At 44.5% G+C, this 18,940-nt stretch overlaps 2 protein-coding genes and 1 long non-coding RNA gene across 10 annotated transcripts in view; 1 reads left to right on the top strand and 2 right to left on the bottom strand.

Moving 5' to 3' along the window:
- LOC109856732 overlaps positions 1-832 on the bottom strand; it is a 12,825-nt gene extending 11,993 nt beyond the window's left edge. The window contains exon 1 of the long non-coding RNA XR_002250418.1: positions 218-832. This is a non-coding gene — a long non-coding RNA (uncharacterized LOC109856732). The remainder of the gene's footprint in view (positions 1-217) is intronic.
- The window catches only part of LOC109856728 (polycomb group protein Pc), a 115,489-nt gene that overhangs the window by 18,472 nt on the left and 78,077 nt on the right, over positions 1-18,940 (top strand). The window lies entirely within an intron of this gene.
- Positions 1-18,940, bottom strand: part of LOC109856730 (ras-related protein Rab-37) — a 62,673-nt gene that overhangs the window by 17,211 nt on the left and 26,522 nt on the right. The gene's annotated exons all lie outside the window — the stretch shown is intronic.

Here is an 18,940-nt window from a genome sequence, read left to right as displayed (position 1 = left end):
TCCCTCCCGCCCCCGACTCTCCACCGCCCGTCGCTCCGATATCCGGTGATTCTTTACGCGAGAGGCGTTTCTTTTAACGAACCAAAAGCAGAGATAATTTCCGATTGATTGATCGTCAAAGCGAAGAAATTTTTTTAATCGCGATGGAAATTGAATAAAAATCACGAATCAATTAAATGTGCGCGACTTCCTCTCTCTTTCGCAACAACACACAGACCTGCGCGTCTCATATCCGCCGACAGACTCTCGGCTCGTAGGTGCAGCTTTCATCTTTTTAGGCGATTACACACCGCGCTCTGGAATCTTCTCACAGAAGAAGGTCGCAGAAGCGCGCTCTCTTCACGGAAAGCCGATTAGAGGCTACCGGGATGAAGAGAAACCGAAACCTGCGATGAAGATAGAGTTTCACGATGCACATGCGAGGCGCGGACGGTAGCACAAAGATCGCGTCGCGGACTGCGAGCATTCCCATTATCGCGCCACAACCTGATACCGCGCGCAACTCCATAACAAAAACACACTAGCGAGTCTTCGAAGGCCGCTCGCTAATGAGCTCGCTTGATCGAGTTTCACACTGGCGGTGGTGGTGGTGGTGGTGCCGCCAAAGTTTTTCGAAACAAATACTTGACGCCGACGAAAACAACACGCCGCGCTCGGCTCTTCTTTCTCGCGAAAAATCATTCCCGTTGGCGCGGGCGCCGCCAATCCCTCGAACACGAAAATCTCTACCGTTGTTTGTTTTCGGTCACGCGAGAGAGAAGATATACAACGGCGCACAACGCGAGGGAAGAGCGAAAGAGAGAAAGGAGATCGGCGGCGGCTTAACAGTCACGTTATACGACATGCACGGTGAATCGCTTTACTAGCGACTATTTTCAGAAGCAGATGCCGTCACTCGTAGGTGAGCGAAGGGTGGAACGAGTGGGACGAAAGGAAAGCACATAGAGAGGGGTGGGAGAGATACGTGTGTGTATACACATAAGGGAAGGGGTGATTCGCTGTGTGTGTATGTGTGTGTGTGTTGTGTGGGGTGCAGCGTGCTCGGCGCAAGAGGGTAAGCACGAGGGTAAGCGCGCATCGGCATGGAAAATGTGTCGGTCGCAGGACGCTGCAACGCGTTGCTAAGAGTACACACTCAAGTACCATATTTTATTCTCCTCCCGTTACGCTTCCCTTTTTTTACCTCCCGCGTTTTCACTTTTCTTCTTTTTGTTTTTCGCGAGATTGCCAATACTTCGTCGCGAACCGGATAAATCGAACTGTCGGAGCTGTCGGTCAATTGTCGAACAATTTCCGGATATATCGATCATCGGGCGACGAATCTCGCAACGTACGCGCGTAAAAGCAAAAACACACGCTTGCGAGTTTGCAAAACTGCCGGATTTATTCGGTCGTCAATCGATAATTAAACGCGCGATCGCATCGGGTATCATATAACCCAACGCCTGAAGCACTTTCGCAAATATTGATCGAGAATCCAATTAATTACATCGATACGGGCGATATTTTTGTTTATCTCGCGCAATAAATATCCGAATCGTCGTCAATACGTTTATTTACATCAGCGCGCGCGCGCGCGAGAATTATCGGAACTTCGCGGGGGTAAACATTTTTCATAAATTGTTATATTGAATTTGATTCTAGATTTTTTCGAAACAAAAACGCTGTATACAGTCGCGCGCGTTAACTGACAATAAAAAAATCACACCTGAACGAAGACGCGATCGAATACACCGCGATATATAATACATCGTTTGTCACAATTTGTATACCTCTTTTCTCTCTCTTTTCTTTTTTTCGCGCGCGCGCGCTTGACGGAGTGCAAAACCCCAACAAGTCCGTCCAGCGACGACGTCGTTTTTCCGCGACTACTCGCGATATGACTGACAGAAATGCGAGCGATTAGCGCCGCGCATATTGTCGCAACACGCGTTGTCGCGCGCGCACACACTTTTTTTCTTTTCCGCGACCGGCCTCGCGCGCATAAACTGACGATCGCTCGCGAGCCGCTACGCTCGAGCGTGCGTCGCCCGATGTGAAATTAACTCTTATCGGGTTTATTGCCCATTGTCCCACCTCGCCTCGCACAAGCAAAGGCCGATTTTCCTACTCGCGCCTAAGCTCGAGATACGCTCGCTGTGTCTACAATGGACGATTTAATCCTGCGACCATCCAATACTAGCGATCGATAACGCGTTGTTTTACCCACTTCGCGTCAAGTCCAGAGATACTTCTTGACACATCGACGCAATTAACGATCGTTGCGTATATCTTTGCTAAAAAAAAAAAAAAAAAAACAGCAACGATCTTATCAGGCGAAATTCTGGAATATAAAAAAAAAAAACTGCGTTTTTGAGGCCAGTCTAGAAAAAAGAGTGTCATTGTGGGAAATGTTTGATATCATTCGCTGACTTGTACGCGAACTTTAACGTTTTTCTTTGTCGCGCGTCTTCCTCAACGACCTTCCTCAAGTTTTCGTGTATTATTCGCCGCGCGCCGCGATAAGACTCGTAAGAAAATTAAATTCTCTCTCGCTGGCGCGAAGTGCAACGGAAACGCACGATTGATAAACTTATCAACACACCCGGCTGGCTGTCTTCCTGTTAAAATATAGAGAGCGGACAGATAATCCTTGGGCGCAGATTAAAGCGAAATAATCGCGCGAGTGAGATAGCGAGAAAAAAGTGGAACAACGTGTTATATTTCCAGATTGAGGAGAGAAAAACGAAACTCGTCGTGTGCGCGCTCCGATTTTATAGCGTGGCACGCGGGCTTATATCTTTTTTTTTTTTTTGTAAATAGGCTATCCCGTCCACAAAGATGAAACGCCGGCGGATTTGACGCGGAAAGATGACGAAGAAATCTCCGTCATTTTTCCGCGACAAAGTAATTTTCTCGCAAAAGAGCTTTACGGAGTCAAACTGTCGACACTAATGCGAGATTTAAATCTCGGAGCAACATCTTCGAGAAGAAAGAGAGAGAATACACGTGTGGTTTTTGTGTGATCAAATAACAACCGGATTGCGCGTGTCTCTCTCTTCGTATTATTTAACAAGCGGAGAGGGAAAATAGCGACAAGAGCTGTTGTGACAACATGTTCAAGTCGTTTATTAACTTGTTGTGCTTTGTGCGAAAGGTCATTTGTTTGAGAGCAATGATGATTTTTTGTGAATTGAAGTCTCTTCACTTCAGCGATTTTTTAAACGGAACTAATTGAAAGCGTTTGATTAGAAAAAAAAAACGCAGAGCGTCTTCTCCGAAGGGCCGTTTTCAAAACCTCGCAAATTTCTGTCCTTTGAAAGCACACAGACGCGCGCGCCGTTTTCCTACAAATCTCTCAAACAAAATGACCTTTTTTTTTTTTTTAATACAAAACAGCAATAAACTCACTCGAGCGAACGTGCAATAACTTTTCGCTCATATTTTCCATCTCCGCTGAATATGCGAAGTTACGTGCGCGATGCAGCCACGGCACTGACTGTTTGATCGAAACCACCGTATATGCGCGTATTGCGTGTAATAACACTTCGTTATCGATAAAGTATCAAATTGAATTTCGCACTGTGACGTCCGTTCGGTGCGCACGCTCGCGTCGCACACGATGCGTCGGAAAACATATATCGGAGCAAATTCAAATCGCACACGCTCTTCTTGCCGCTTATCTGTCCGTGATTGCTTTGTTATTCCGATATCGCGATACATACCTAAAAGACGATCGATGAAAGACTATATAATTCGCGCGCACAAACCCGAGAGAGGACAGAGAGAATAACGTACGTAGCGAGCGAGCGAGCGAGCTCTTTTCTTATCAAGATGCCATCATTATGCGCGCGTGACGTATCAGGTGCGACGATACGCAGACTGCATCGTAAAATCGAGGAGGATCGACGCGAAGAGTCGAGCCTATGTTTAAGCCACTGAAGAAACTCCGCAGGAGAGACGAAGTTGCGGCGAGTATCTCGAGAGAGAAAGAGAGAGAGAAAGAAAAATTTATATCTCTCGAAGAAATCAAAACTATTCGGCTTCCGAAACACGTGTCACTCGAGAAATCTTCCAAAGACTCTATTGTTGCATTATGGATGGAGACGAAATGCGTCGCGGACGCACGTGACGTTTTCTCGCGTTATAAGCGAGGGTCTTCTTGCACAGCAACTCGAGAGAGAGCGACGCTATAACTTAATAGACTTGAATACGTAACGACGTGTTTGATAAGCGTGTCTGTGACAATTACCGCGAAACACATGTCGTCGTCGTTCCCCGACGAATGATTAATGTTAACGGATAATTAACGGGTGTGCGTATGAGGAATGACCTCCGCGAAGTTAAAATGCAACTTATTTTTTTTTTTTTTTTTCCGAAATGAATAAACAACGCGCGATACCGCGCGCGTAAGAGCGAAAAAAAAATGACTCGATATATTGGACTTTTAATAATACACGAAGGAACGCGCGCGCGCGCTTAGAAAATCGCTATAAATTTTATATATGTATAGAAATGTTCGCCGGTTCTTTGGAGAAGAATTTAGGTCGCGCCTCGGATTTCGCTTTTGTCGAGGCGTCCCGAGTGTGTAATAAGTTGAAACGCGAAGCCATCGCTTCGAGAGACACACTTTCTTTCTCTTAGCAAGTTAATTTTAACTAACAGAACTCTCGCAACACACGTGCGGAAGGAGAAGAGAGCGTTTCCTTCATACGCGCACGTCACAAAGTACTCGCTCGAAGCTCGTCGCTTTGAGTACGTGAAAAAAAAAAAAAAAGAAAGAAAAAATTATATTTCGCTTTAGCGGCGAAATATAATTTGTTTACGTACGAATGGAAAATACTGTCGATATTTCGCTGCTAAAGTAAATAAAACAAAAAAATTTATATTTCCCCGATATTTCGCGCGCGCGTCAATTTTTTTGTTTTCAAATTTGATTCGACGAGAGAGATTCGAAATATTTGTTTCTCCGTTTTTCGGAAACGCGTATGTATTTCGCGTTCGAGCTGCGGCGTGCGTTCCTTTGCGTGAGAGAGAGACTCGCCTTCTTCAATATATATAAAAATACGTTTTGTACGTGTACACGCAACGCGTATCTATCTCTTTGTGGCGCGAGCCCCGCGCAAACATCCCCGTAGCGTTCGACGGGGAAATGCGGATGACGTTGGTTATTACACGTCTCCGCCGTACGGTAACGACGGGAGGGGAGATGAAGCAAAATAAACTCGATGTCTCTCGTCATTTGTCCGATAAATAATTTCGCGTGTCGTCAAACGCTCGCAATAACGCCGCGGAGCTTGCGAATATATATTGCGCGGTGCTTGGCGTTCCGCGTTTTACTACGTGACGTTCCAATACATATTAAAGCCATTTTCCTCGTTGTTAATCAAACCTTCCCATCCTCTTTACATACAACATAACTTCTCCTTATATAGGTACATAACTTTTGAATATGTGTGATAAATTCACAATCGTTTCTTCCAGAAAATTTATACGATTTTGTCAAAGTGTCGTGGCGAGTAGCCAGATCCGATGACAGTTGGTTATAAGTTTTCGAGCGCCGCCGAATCCCCATGGGGATCGAATTCCGCAATTATTCATCGCGGACTTCGATACGTTTTCTTCTCGCGCGGGAACTGACGCGCGGACAGAAGAGGCGGTCTCTAATAAAAAAAAAAAATTAATAATAAAATAATAATCGTCCTCTCGATCTCGAAATGGTCCTTTCGACGAGTTTTTGATGACAGCGACGTTGACGCGAAGAGAACAAGGCGCGAGGCCGGCGACCGTAATAAATCTCACACCCCCTTGGAAACGCAACGCCCGGAAGAAGCGGTAAGGTCGAAGCCCTTTCATCGCGCGTCCAGAAGAAAGAACCAGGAAGTGCGATGGTCTTTATGGCGCGCGCGCGCGATCGCGAAGGGATCCGCAAGTGTGGTGTGGTATTCACGCAACGGGAGGAAAAAGCGCGTGCGGTAATTAACGCGTTGACCGTAACAGCTCCAAGTTTCAGGAGTGTGACGGGAGGAGAAAACGACGACAACACATATTTCACGAGCGACGGCGCGTATCGGGTGAAAAATAAAAATGTAGTTGCAAAAAAAAAAAAAAAAAAACGGAACGCGAGGGGAAAACAAAATGAGCACCGGCGATATCGAATATATTGGCGATATCGAATCGCACTTCGATAAAATACGTAAGATTTCTGGATTTTAAACGCGTCCGTAAAATGCGCAGGTACATCTGATTAGCAAACTTTTGCTGCGAAAGGAAATGCATTATCGGGAGCGACTGCAACGTTTCTCGGAGAACGTTTACGCTGATGCCAATTAGAAGTTTATGTTCGAACAATACGCGGATGCTTATTTTCCGAGAGCCAAAGTTATTTCGAGTTTCTCATTAACGCTTTTTACGGAACACCGCGCGCGCACATCGCGCGATCGTTTGCCGGAAAGTCGACCGACGCGATAATCGCGTCAAGGCGATTTCTCCGTTTCCGCGTTTCAAGCTTTCAGATCTTCGCATCCTTGGCGTGTAAAACGCGATAAAAAGAACCCGACCCGCTGCTTATCAATCGCGCTGACTGTATATATATATACGTATATTTCACGGACAAATGTTGTTGACAGACTCGATGAGATTACGCGGGAAATTGCGCTTCTCTGCCCGATCATGCGAGAATTACATTTCCCAGAGAGAGAGAGAGAGAGAGAAGGGAAGAGAGAATACGCTAATCTCGATTTAATAGCCGACCGTAGTGCTAACTCACAGTAGCAGCAATATAATCCTGAATAATATCTGCGTTAGAATTTCACCCTATTAGCAATATTACTCTTCCAGAAAATTAGCTGTTTATTTTCTCGTGCGCGCGCGCTTTCTGTTAAGTACTTATCGAGTTTCTTACATTAATTTATCTTTATGCTCTACCGTACATCTGGCACTACGGAAGCAATGTCTCTTTCTTCCTATCTCTTTTTCTCTCTCTCTCTCTCTCTCTCTTTTTTCTCTCTTCCGGACGTCGTCTGAAATTCCGAGTGCGATCGACACTTCGATCAACAGACTTTTTACGCCGCCTTCTCACGACTCAACGTCTGTCCAGTCAGCGCCGATATGTTTATTCCACCTGACTAATTAAGTCGCCAATCAAACGATAATTGGTCCGAAGTTCAATCGTTCTGTATCTTAATCGAAGTCGTTTTTGATACAGAGCCTTGAGATATGTACGCCGTGCACACACATTAGAGTCGTAGACGACTTCGCGTCGTCTTTTTTGCTCGACCACCACACGGGGGATAATTAATTGGACACTGATTATCGTAGATCCGTTAACGATATCTCTCGGGCATTATTTTTGATCTGTTTTTTTTTTCTTGTGTTGTGTTTACCACATTGCTCGGACGCGAATCCAATCGAGAAAATGTTCATTAATTAGTGCCGCTGATGGTAAAAACACCGCGAGATAATATTGAAATGCGAAGACACACGCGGCCAAGATTCAACGATAGTGTAGTCCGATTTGTTCGAGAATGTAAAACTAATTAATTAATAAACACAATAATGCACAAACGACGCGATACGAATTTTGTTTTTTTTTTTTTTTTTTTTATAATAATTCCCACGTTCTGCACTTAGAAATAATACGTAATTAATGAGCGAGACTTCATTATTCGAAACTTGAATTTGCGCGATACAAAAGCAATTGCAAACAAAAAAGCGTATTAAAGTGTTTGCAGAAAATTGAATTAATTTTTTTTTTTTTTTTATCGCTCCGATACTCGCGATGATGAATTTTGAAGCGTCACAGCCAAGGTCCGCACAATTATCTTACGGACACATCCTCCGGCTGGGCGATCGGTAAAATACTAATTAATTGACGAAATCACAGGGGTCGAGACGCGACCTCATGGATCCGGGTTAATAGGAATTATTCGGTAACTGAATCAATTACGATTACAATCCATCGCAAATTGAGAGAATTGTATTTCGGGAAAAGGTAGACCGGACAGAGCGCGTAGAATTGGACATAGATTGTGTGTATGTGTAGGCAGAAGGAAAAAAATATACCTATATCCTGTTTTTCGCGCAGCGAATCATCGATGCTGCGAGATTAATCGGGTCAAGAACTGTTTTGTTGACGATAGAAACAATTTTCCACGTGAATAAATGTAAATTTTATTATTTATACGCACGAGGAGTAAAAACATTTATCTCTCATAAATTTTATAAGCGCACGAACATAAATATTGTGACTGTTTTTTTCTTTTTTTTTTTTTTACATAAAATGATGGATTTCAAGAATAATTTTTGTTCTTTTTTCGTAACTTTTCTAAATTTCCGAAGATATCGTTGCAACAAAAAACGTTTTATAAGTACACAAACAAATATTTTGACCGTTTTTTAATAAAATGATGGATTTCAAGAATGATTTTTGTTTTTTGTTTTTTTTGTAACTTTCTAAATTTTCAAAGATATTGTCGCGACAAAAACGTCGCGCTTGTTCCGAACAAAGAGCAATTAGCCGAAGCTCGACACCGGTGAGACGAAAAATCAAGAAAACTCGGTCCCTCACAAAGCGACGGGATTTTATTGGAAAATCTTTTGAGAGAAACAACGTGCCGCGTGTTAACTCGCTCTCCCCGAGAAATCGAGAATGCCGCGAACGATAAATCGACCGACGACAAAAACTGGCTTTACTTACAGGAGCTGTTTAAGCGGTCTGTAATTATCCGAGATTTATCGCTACAATTGCGTCAGCAAATCGGTCGAATGTGTGGTCGACTTTGAGCTGAAAATTAACCAGACAGGTGACGAGAACTTGGCGTCGCCTGTTACGCTTATCGAATATAAATTAACACTTTTTCGATCGCTCCCGATATACTATTAGCACTCAATCCGGCCACAAGTGTCATTTATTTTATTTGACTTTGAGACCATTCAAAATTTAACTGTTTCAAAAAATTGAAAAAAAAAAAACCAGAAAGCGCACAGAAGTACGTTATTTCTTAAAAAAAAAAATACTATAACGTGAATAAAAATCGAACCGCAGCTTGCGCTAAAAAATCAGTCATTAATTAATCAAATGAGAGATTGACATGCGACAGAGTTGATTATAAAAATTTGCGCATAATTTGCGATAGAGAAAAAAATATTTTACGCATAGACGTGGCACCCGCGCGAGAACCCAAAAATGGAAGAACCCTCTGTTCGGGATAACAAGAAGGACGAGACTCATATCGCGAAACGAAGACTCCGCGAGATCCCGCGGAACGGGCGCGGGTTCGGAAACTGCCGACTTCGACAGTTCGGGGAAACCGTTGGCGCTCTGTGTGATGGGGGGGTTTCTATTCCCCCTCTCTCCCCTATAGCGCGCGCCGGGCACCTGACGGCAGCGGGCGACCCTCTCCGGGGGAGTCCGACCGTTTCCGCACACCCTCCGCTCACCCACGTAGGGCAACGGGAACACAAGGGCATCATCTCCTCGCGTTCTCTACGCGCCGCTTTCTCTCTCTCTCTCTCTCTATCTATCTCTCTCTCTGTCTGTCGCTCACGTTTCTCTGCCTGCCGGCGCAACCGGCGACAACGAGCCGGGAACTCGCTCGCGTTCCCATGACGACACGCGTGCAATTCTCCCTCCATCCCTCTCGCACCCTTGACGCACGCGAGAGCGAGCGCACGCGCCACCGAAACCACCTCGTGGCAACAGGTTTTGGAGAGATCGCGAGAGCAGCTTGCCTGGAAATCAGGCATATCAGGCTCCGGATTCCGGGGAGCGGAATCGATATAGATCGAAACGTTCTCGTGCAGAGTAGGAGGGAGAAAGAGAAGGAGAGAGAGAGAGAGAGAGAGAGAGAGAACTTGGCACACACGAGGAATCGGGATAGCCGGACCGCAGGGTTAGGGTCTGGGATTATCACGGTCTCGCAACGTGAATTTCGGAGAGAAATAATATATGCCTGAAGGGGAAAAGAGGCTTGGCGGGGATTATGATGAGAAATCGAGGTAGTTCTGCGAGCGCGCCGTGGGCTTTGATGCGCGCCGTGTGTCTTTTCGGCGCGATTTTAAGGCGCGCTTTTTCAGGACGACAATGCGGCCGGGGGATTTTGCGGGCCGAAGTCAAATATCGCTATTATTCGGATAAAGTAAAAGTGGCCGAGTTTTTTTTTTTTCTTCAGAATTTACGACCTTTTTCCGAAGTTATTTTCGGCAAGGATATATAAACTCGCCTCCGTGGTAAAACTGTCTGGAAAATAAGTGATGAAAAATATTATGTACGCGTGAATATTTTTGAGAGAGAAAAGAAACATCGAACTGTCAACGGCACGAAACTTCGAATTGTCTATCGTTGAACATCAATCAACGCCGACATGCCTAGGATCAACTGTGTTACTACGCGTTATCGGAGAGAAATCGATACAACGCCTATTAGTATGTCAAAGCATCAAACGGAGGGAAAAAGAAAATCGCCAACCGACGTTTTTTTTTTTTTCCTTTTTTCTACCGATTGTTCGCAGAAAACGCAGGATGCGAACAAATTGATCTTCTTTCTCTTCATGGAAATCGTTTCTCAGGCTTTTCTGAGACGCCTGAAAAAAGACCGCTCGTTTCTTTTTTTTTTTTTTTTGTTTGGAAGGATTTATATACTACGGCTCTTCACACAGTTTTCCCCACACCGGATAATTTACTTCGATCCTCTCAAAGCTTATCGATCGCCGAGTATACAAAATATTTGTTTTTTTTTTGCCGAACGAAATATCGACGAGCGCAATTAACTTCGCTCGATATGCACAGCATCAATTTTTTGTAATAAAAAAATAAAATATCCTCGAAATAAAAATCATGTATAGGAAACATTTTTCATCAAGTTTTTCCAGGACGGAGTTTCTGTAAAAAACGAAAGAAATGACATGTTTGTGATAAAATTGATAATAATGAATTTGTTTTTTCTATTTCGACAAAATGATCAAAACCGTTTTGCCAATTCGTTGGTCACGCGAGTAATCGTATTTGTAATGGAAATATATTATCAGGACTCTCGCGATATGAGCGTTTTTTTTATTTTTTTTTATTTTCGAGTGTGGAAAATATTTGGACACCTTTTCCGATTTTTTTTAAATATTTCACACAAAAGATTCGTAGAATATTTACACAGTCGTTTTTTTTATATTCCATTCTATCTGCAAATATCTGTGAAACAAAAAACAATACTTTTTCGTAGAAAAATTGTGATTAACAATAAGTGGAATAAATGTTTGCGATGATCACGATGTAATATTAATTACATTGCGATTCATACGATGTCATTAGCAAAATATGAATTAATACGTGAATGAGATATATATTTATAGGATCGACAACTATATATATATGTTTTCTCGTTAAATAAATGAGCCGCGCTCCCGGAATAATGAACAATCGCGTGTACGCGCAATCTCGTTTCTATTATCACAATCCGTCATTATAAATCCGGCGTTGTTTACAATTCAGATGTTTACGGTTAACCACATTTGATATAATCTCGAAGTCTCTATATTTTACATACAATTGAAGCAACCGTTTAATCAATTCTTTGAAATCAAAAAATTCTCTTTCCTGAATTCAGGAGAAAAACAAATTTGGATTTAATCTCGAAGAGCAAAAATTTAAACGCCTGAAAGAGAAACGCGGGAATCAATTCTATCAATCATATTTTTAATTCAAATTTGCATGTAAATACCGCAGTTTCACTGTTTAAATTTTGCAATGCAAATTTATGGCTCGCCCATTGTCTCTACGGGGGGGAGGATACTGCGGGAAACTTCCTATCGGTAGGTTGGATTAAGTGAGGAATGAAAATTTAGTTTCGCTTCGGATTTATACAGCAGACGTACAAGGCAAACGCGCGTTCGCGCGCGAGCTTAATTGCACACAACGCAACCTTGATGAAAATCTTTAAGGCGATTACTCATGCACGCAGCCGGCACTTATTGCACTTATTGCGACGATAATGCGTCGACGCTGTTGTAACGGATTTAGCGTGTGATCTCGATCCCGCAATTGTTACACGCAACGCCGCAAAGCGTTGAATCGAAGAACGGGGGGGACCGCCGCCGGTCTTGCGCACGTTCCCCGGTAACAACAAACTCGTTTTCAAGCGCGATAATCGCAATTTACACGTTCGAATGTCGAGATTTACACGTTCGATATAATCTTTGTCGCGCGAGATTGTCAATTGATTCGAATTTGCAAATTGGCGCGAGAGAGAACCAGAGCGCGAACCAGAGTTTTTCGTGCAAATTCGCGCGAACGCGACAAAAAGTCTCGGCGATCTCGTCGCGCTCGTCACGTAACTTTTTATCGCCAGATTGCGCGAGAGGGAAACGAATGTTTCGCGCGTTGGATTTCTGAATTTTCGCGATTTCTCGCGCCAACCACAAAATTCCATTTCGCGAACAAATCCCCCATTTCCCGATCAGCGTTTCCTCGCGATCTCGCGAATTATGCACTTGGCAGCCCGAAACGAGCTGCTAGACGAGCGCGAAACGTGACGGTTTCGCGTATCTGCTGATCCATCGGAACGTTACGGAGAGAGGAGAGAGAGAGAAAGAGAGAAAAGAGCCAGACGCGTTTTTCCTCTCGCTGTGAATTTTTTCCTCGTCCGTTTCTACTCTCGCAAATTACACGGACCGACGGTATCTACTCGCAACTTGTTTACAACGTTACTCATCGCGTGATAATACAATTAACATATCGTTAAATCCCCCGCGCAGTAAGCGCTTGCGATAGCGCGCGTTGCCCAAACTAGCGTTTCGAGCTTCCTGTCAATTATCGTAAGAGAAATCCTTGCGCACACGTTCGAGAGAAGGAATATACATTGTTTTTAATACGCGCGTACCCCGCACGTATTCCCTTTTCTGCCCGGTTTCTCTTCCTTTCTCCTTGTCCGCGCGTGTGTGTATGTGTGTGTGTAACTCCTACGTGTACGGAAGATGAAGTGAGTAAAGCCCGCTTCCAGGCGTCCCACTGCGACAGAACCCCGGAGAGGCCGGAGTTTATTAGCTCAACCCCCCGTTTAGTGATGGAAGTGATGTAGTAATAAAAAATAAAATAAAAAAAAAAAAAAGATACAAGTGTCGTCGGTACTTGAAAAAATTAATAAAGCGCGAAGGTAAAACCGGCACTTGTTTAACACGAACGTGCGGTGAAAGAGATTGCAGATCTCGCGAAATGCCAATCAACACGCTCGTGCGCGTAACGCGATAGAAAAAAAAAAAAAATAAATAAATAAAATAATAAAGCGACTACATTCGCGCGCAAAAGTTGTTCGAATCAATCGATCTCGTGCGGCATCTCAAAGTCTAAAATTCGTGCGAGTATATTTCTTTTGAGTATATATTTTCTCTTGAAAAATTGGAACAAACCGCGCGCATTTGTTCTGTCGCGTGTGAGATCGAAGCCGTCGCTACCGAAAGAATGAGGAGACCCTTTGCCGCCGCGTGTTCTGGCGCAACATGGAACTCACACATCCAAAAAGCACAGGAGGGCGCTTCCAAGCCGCACATAAACGAAGTGTGTTTCTCCGCTACGACGGAGATAGCGAAACGAGATCCATTTGGCGGGGGAAAAAAAAAAAAAAGAGAAAGAAGATGCGGGAAACGCGCGCGGAAGAGAGCGGCGGATTTGTGCACCGCGAGCGGTCAGAACGATTTTTGTTTGCGCGCCACATCCCCCTTGTTGGCAGATGTTGGATATCTTTCTGACACGGGACCAAATGGGCCTCCCACTCCGTTTCTCTCTCTTTCTCTCTCTCTCTCTCTCTTTCTTGCTTTTAGGCACACGTGTTTTCAAAATGGCAGAAGTACCGAGTAGTCCAAGGGCGTGAACGACGTTTGTTCCGTGTGTTCACGCCTGACATTTTCATCGCGAGTCCGCGCACGAGGGGAAGAATCCCCGGCCGCCTATGGGGTCCTACGTTAAAACGCGATGTGCGCGTTTCACCGCGGTGTGCGCGGTGGGGGAGGGAGAGAAGGAGAAGCAGATCCGCTTCTCAACACCTTCGGGTTGCATAATCATCTTTTCGCGGCCATCAAGGCGTATGATAATGAAAGGTAAACACACGTAACGGGATTTTAAATGAGAGTTCTGACCGAGAGGAGTAGGAGAACTCCGAGAGCGCGATGAATACTTGCGCGAGACACGGAAGGATATATAAAATACATGCGGCGCTGCGCGATGATTTCGAGGAGCTCGAGAAGAAAGAAAACAATTTGACGAGACGGGGAGGAGAGAAGCAATACAAACGGAGAGCTATCGCGCAGTTTCAACACGACGAATTCGATATTTCTCGTTTAAACGAGACCGGAATAAATCGACTGTGAAATATTAATTCGCGATTATAAACGAATATATATATTCCCGGTTAAAAGACGGAAATTTATTTAACGCAAACAGAGGAAAATTCGAAAAAGCGCTTATTTCGAAATACTCGCGCGTCAAACAAGCAAACGCTTACGAAACAACAACACGCGCGCGCGAGCGCGGACCTAATTCAATCCCTTTAATCGATCCGGACGAACGCGCGCGGGATGATTGCGGTGGTCGCATGTGGCCGATTATTTTCGACAGCCGGGCGCTTTGGAAACGAGCGCGTGCACCAATATCGAAAACCAATAATCAACGACAAATGTTGCGACCCTTTCCCTTCCCCCGCTCAAAGCCTATGGGCCTCTGCGATCTTTCAGCGATGTAGTTTACACTTCGGTCTCGATTAGATTACACGGGGCAGAGCAACAGGCAGATGTGGGATTAATCTCCGATGCAATTTATATCGCGCTCGCACAGCGCCTGAAAGAGTAATTCGATATTGTCGACGGCGGCGGCGGCGGCGACGGCGGACATCGCGCGAACCTGCTCGCTCCACCTTCGCCCGCAAATTCGCTATACGTGTTCGCGATTTATGGCGAGCTAAATAATCGGCGATTATACTCTCACGCCGATAAGAAACGTGAGAAATAAACGCGATTCTCGATCGATATTGTTACGTAACAAAATCAGCAACTGACTTCGTCTCCAAAAGAAGAACAAAACGCTCAGCAACGTACATATTATATACACTGACGAATTAGAATTTCATTTTAAATTGTAAATATCGAACTTCACGGAAGAACAATTAACGGAAAACAAATCTGGTTTGTTAACAAACAACGCGACAAGAGAATCACGACAAAAATAATTTCATTTTCGGCACCACTTTGCCCGTCGCAATCAAATCGCTGTTAACCCGACGACGAAGCGGCGGTGAATAAACAAGTCGGAGGTGTCGCCCAACGTGATTTTGACGAAAGCGCACGGATCGGCATAAATATTGATAAACAGCGCGCGACCACACGGCAAAGTCAGCGGCGGCAGCGGTTGAAGAAGAAGAAGAAGAAGAAGGCAAAGAAGAAGAAGTGGAAAAAATAAAGCAAAAAAACGAGGAGAGGAGCAAGAAGGAGAGAGGGCGAGTTCGTGACCAGAATAACGTCCAAGCCTCTCTCGTACGTTGGAGCGCGCACGTAGGAGCAAAAGGTCCGAAACGATTCGAGCAACACCGGTATACGCGTTGGCGATCCTCGACTCCGCGCGCGCGCGCACAACAGATACACACGTTCCGCTCGCTTCTCTCGTGACGATAGGCGGAGAAGACCTCAGGAGAGACCGCCGTCGATATATTGCGCTTTTCGAGAATATACTCGGACAAAACATAGTTTTATATATATATATATATACATATATACCAAAGTTTTATATATATATATAAACCATTGCGGTGTACATTATGAGAGAAATTGCGCGCGGATTGGGAGGGAGGATGGGAGCGAATATCGCTCGCGAGAGACTCGCTCGAATCCGCGATAAATTTCAAGCCGGAAATATAAACGCGGAAGGTTTGTGCGCGCGTCTCTCCGTGTATGCCGCAATATTGTAATTGTGAATTATTTATAACGAATGAATTATTTATAACAAAAGTCGATCGGCAAATACAATGAGACGGGACACGAGTGTAATTTGTTTCCGAAGTTCGTTTTGTATCTCCGTTACGGAAATTGCGCGCCGCTCGCGTATATATTTTATCAATCAATTTACGCTGCTGATTTTAAAAACGAATAAGAGAACGAATAGACCAACCAGGTCATTAGCATAATGATTTACCTTGCCTTCGTGCTCTCGCGCGCGCGCGCGCGAAAAGATTTCCACGCGGATGTTCCCGATACATCCACTCGCGGAGAACGATCGTGTATAATTAAGCCCCCGAAGATCCCGACTGATTTTATTCAAGTGCCACGAGCGCAGTTAATCAACGTCAATTTAATTAAGCGGAATAAGATACCGGCCATCTCGCGCACACCTCAGCATGCGTTTCTCGCGTCCTCGAAGGAGATCGACGCACTCGGCGGGGTGTGCGCGATGATACGCGTTTGCCGTCGCTTTTCTCTTGCTCTCTCTCTCTACCTCTCTCTCTCTCGTGTCGTTACGTCGTTTTTATTTATTTATTTACTTTTTTCGTCATAAATGTCAGTGCGCGCTCGTTACGAGAAACCTGCTCGCTTTAAACGGATATAGAGACGGAATTACGTTCGATTAGGACGTCCTTCCGCGACCGTGCGCACTGTAATTACGTCGCTTTATCATATCGCGAAACGAGTCAAGTTTGTTCTTGTGCGCATTTTACAAATATAATTATTTAATATTTTTTTTAAAAAAAAGTCGTCCTTCGAAAATCGTACTTGTATGTTTCTATTCCAATTATTTTCTCATTTTTCGGCGAAGTTCGCTCGATGAAAAACGACGAAACTTCAACTCACGTACATACGAAAAATTGATAATTGATATTCCTCACACACACACACGCACACAATGTTCGAGGCGATGTGACCGAGTTATTCCGGAAATCGGCGCGTTTCGCCCCGGGACTTATTCTCCGCGCGTGAAGAAGAAAAAGAGAGGGGAGGATCTCGAACAACAAGGAAGAAGGAGCAGAAAGAACCGAATTCGCTTCGTCACGTGGCGCAGCCTAACTTGGCAATGTCGGATCGAGTGATTTATTGCCTCTGCCTTCCCCCTCGATATTCCCCGACGCACAATAAGAGCGAGCAAACGTTTACCTCCATCTTGCCTCAGCCTCTTAAAATTATAATCAACTCTCTCTCTCTCTGTCTCTCCGTCTCTCTTTTATTCCCGCGGAGCCTTTCACTCCTTACTTCGCGGAGAGAAATGTCAATTATCGCCGCGGGTTGACATTATATCCGAAGGATCGAAAGGAAGGAGATTCGGGAAAGTTTTATGCACAACTGAGCGAAACTTAGATAGACTCTGCCGAATTATATCGCGCACGCGCGCGCGATTTATTATATAATTCTCCGAGAGATCGCTTCAACTATATATTTTAATTCATTGCACGTCCGTGCGTTACATTTTAAAACCGCCCCGCCGAACAGCAGAATGCATTCATTCAAACCTCCTTTCCGCGATCCCATTCCAGATATTCTCGAGACATCTCATTCAATTCTCCTCGCATCTCGAAAGAAAACCATTGCTTTTTTCCGCGAGATTCGCGCACAAACCGTCTTTCGGTTTCCTTAATTCACCCCGTCTCACCCCCCTCCCCCCTTCTCGTCGTTTTTCTCAGCTTTTTACCTAAGTATCTTCTGGCTCCGTAGAGGAAGATCCGGGCACACGCTTTGTCTTCCTCCCCTTTTGTGTCCCGTCAAAGATCGCGCTCCGACATTTTCTCACATTTCTCGGCGGCGGTCTTATCGTCCGCCGTAATGGCGATCCGTTTCGCTCTCGCTTTGTCCTTCTCTTCTGTGTGCAAAGAGACATCGCGCGAGAGACATAGCGGAACGACGAAATTGCGTATTAATTTTTTAAATTGCTTGTTATCAACAGACTTCGAAATTGAATTAGAATGTGGAACAACTGTCAGATCCAGACACGGGGGTGGTGATCGTGTAACGAGTTGCGGGGTGGAGTAATAGATTATTATACCCCGAAACCCTCCCCAACTGCGATACTAAATTTTCCTCGTGCAATATCACGTTATACAGTTTAACTCGATATTATATAGTTTAACTAGATTGCGCTTGGAAACGTAATACGTTACGGGAAAAAAAAAAAAAAAAAATGTTTGCTCTGGAATAGCAGGGAAGATCAGTTCATGGGCGGCGAGAAAAATGCGTCTGTTACAAATTTCGTTGCTTCGCCAGCGAAACACGGAAGTTTCAGCGAGAGCGAATGATTTTAGCAATTTTTTTCTTGCCGGTAAATATCGAACTTTGTTTTGTGTTATTAAATTAAAATAAAAAAAAAAAAAAAGTCAAACGCGCGCGAGAAGCGGCGAAATTATTCAAGTCGCGCGCGTGCGCGCTGACTTAATTTAATGTCAATTATCTCGTTTCCCTCCCCCGAGAGAGGGGAAACCGCGCGGTTGAACTCGGTCGCGATTTCTCCGGGCTGCGAGGAGTCTCCATTATCCGCGGTTCTTCAGCTTCGTAATGAAATGAAACTTTCATGCAGAGGAGAGCGTCCAAGACGGACGCCGACGTCACAAGATAGACTTGTGTTACCGGAGAAATCCACAACGGAGCGGTCGTTTGATAGAGCAATTTCAACTTTCTCGACGATACTAAACTGTTAGCGAACGGGCTGCTCGCTCGCTCGCTCGAGAGAGGAGGTATACGAGACGTGTTCTTGTAACTGGAAAGTGCAGCGACTCGATGCCCTATAATCATCAACGGGTCGACGTCCACGTTCGATATTTCACGATATTCCTCCGTGAAACGTGTAAATCGCTCGCTACGAATAAATACAGCATCTTCTCTCTGTTCTAAAAAGTGTGCGCAAATCATAAAAAATGCGCACGCGCGAGTTACATTGAGAAAATTGTATTTTATATAATTAATTTGTTTGTTTTTACGTTGTTTGAAGTACCTTCTTCCACCCCTCC

Source organism: Pseudomyrmex gracilis, unplaced genomic scaffold, assembly GCF_002006095.1.
Source record: "Pseudomyrmex gracilis isolate BER0280 unplaced genomic scaffold, ASM200609v1 scaffold_132, whole genome shotgun sequence".
NCBI classification, from domain to species: Eukaryota; Metazoa; Arthropoda; class Insecta; order Hymenoptera; family Formicidae; genus Pseudomyrmex; species Pseudomyrmex gracilis.
Note: the sequence above shows the minus strand (reverse complement) of the source record. Positions and strands in the feature narration are given on the sequence as shown.